This window comes from Bison bison, unplaced genomic scaffold (genome assembly GCF_000754665.1).
Source record: "Bison bison bison isolate TAMUID 2011002044 unplaced genomic scaffold, Bison_UMD1.0 scf7180017864236, whole genome shotgun sequence".
In the NCBI taxonomy this organism is placed as follows: Eukaryota; Metazoa; Chordata; class Mammalia; order Artiodactyla; family Bovidae; genus Bison; species Bison bison.
Genome location: NW_011494808.1, coordinates 526,719 through 527,981, shown reverse-complemented (window position 1 = coordinate 527,981; position 1,263 = coordinate 526,719). Strand labels below are relative to the sequence as shown.

At 40.0% G+C, this 1,263-nt stretch overlaps 1 protein-coding gene and 1 pseudogene across 1 annotated transcript in view; one reads left to right on the top strand and one right to left on the bottom strand.

The window, feature by feature from the left end:
- ADAM18 (ADAM metallopeptidase domain 18) overlaps positions 1–1,263 on the bottom strand; it is a 108,635-nt gene that overhangs the window by 39,502 nt on the left and 67,870 nt on the right. The gene's annotated exons all lie outside the window — the stretch shown is intronic.
- The window catches only part of LOC104993250, a 3,596-nt pseudogene that overhangs the window by 1,254 nt on the left and 1,079 nt on the right, over positions 1–1,263 (top strand).

The following is a 1,263-nucleotide window of genomic DNA, read 5'->3' as shown; positions in this document are numbered from 1 at the left end:
GCTTTGACTAGATGGACCTTTATTGGCAAAGTAATGTCTCTGCTTTTTATTACGCTGTCTAGGTTGGTCATAACTTTTCTTCCAAGGAGCAAGCATCTTTTAATTCATGACTGAAGTCACCATCTTTAGTGATTTTGGATTCCAAAAAATAAAGTCTGTCACTGTTTCCACTATTTCCCCATTTATTTGCCATGAAGTAATGGGACCAGATGCCATGATCTTAGTTTTGTGAATGTTGAGCTTTAAGCCAATTTTTTCACTCTCCTCTTTCACTTTCATCAAGAGGCTCTTTAGTTCTTCTTCACTTTCTACCATAAGGGTGGTGTCATCTGCATATCTGAGGTTGTTGATATTTCTCCCAGCAGTCTTGATTCCAGCTTGTGTTTCCTCCAGCCTAGTGTTTCTCATGATGTACTCTGCATATAAGTTAAATAAGCAAGGTGACAATATACAGCCTTGACATACTCCTTTCCCTATTTGGAACCAGTCTGTTGTTCTGTGGCCAGTTCTAACTGTTGCTTCCTGACCTGCATACAGGTTTCTCAAGAGGCCAGTCAGGTGGTCTGGCATTCCCACCTCTTTCAGAATTTTCCACAGTTTCTTGTGATCCACACAGTCAAAGGCTTTGGCATAGTCAGTAAAGAAGAAGTAGATGTTTTTCTGGAACTCTCTTGCTTTTTTGATGATCCAGCAGATGTTGGCAATTTGATCTCTGGCTCCTCTGCCTTTTCTAAAACCAGCTTGAACATATGGAATTTCATGGTTCATGTATTGCTGAAGCCTGGCTTGGAGAATTTTTAGCATCACTTTACTAGTGTGTGAGATGAGTGCAATTGTGTGGTAGTTTGAGCATTCTTTGGCATTGCCTTTCTTAGGGACTGGAATGAAAACTGACCTTTTCCAATCCTGTGGCCACTGCTGAGTTTTCCAACTTTGCTGGCATATTGAGTGCAACACTATCACAGCATCATCTTTTAGGATTTGAAATAGCTCAACTGGCTGGAATTCCATCATCTCCACTAGCTTTGTTCATAGTAATGCTTCCTAAGCCCACTTAACTTCGTATTCCAGGATGTCTGGTCTAGGTGAGTGATCATCGTGATTATCTGAGTTGTGAAGCTATTTTTGTAGAGTTCTCCTGTGAATTCTTGCCACCTCTTCTTAACATCTTCTGATTTCTTTATTTCATACTATTTCTGTCCTTTATTATGCCCATCTTTGCATGAAACATTCCCTTGGTATCTCTAATTTTCTTGAAGAGAT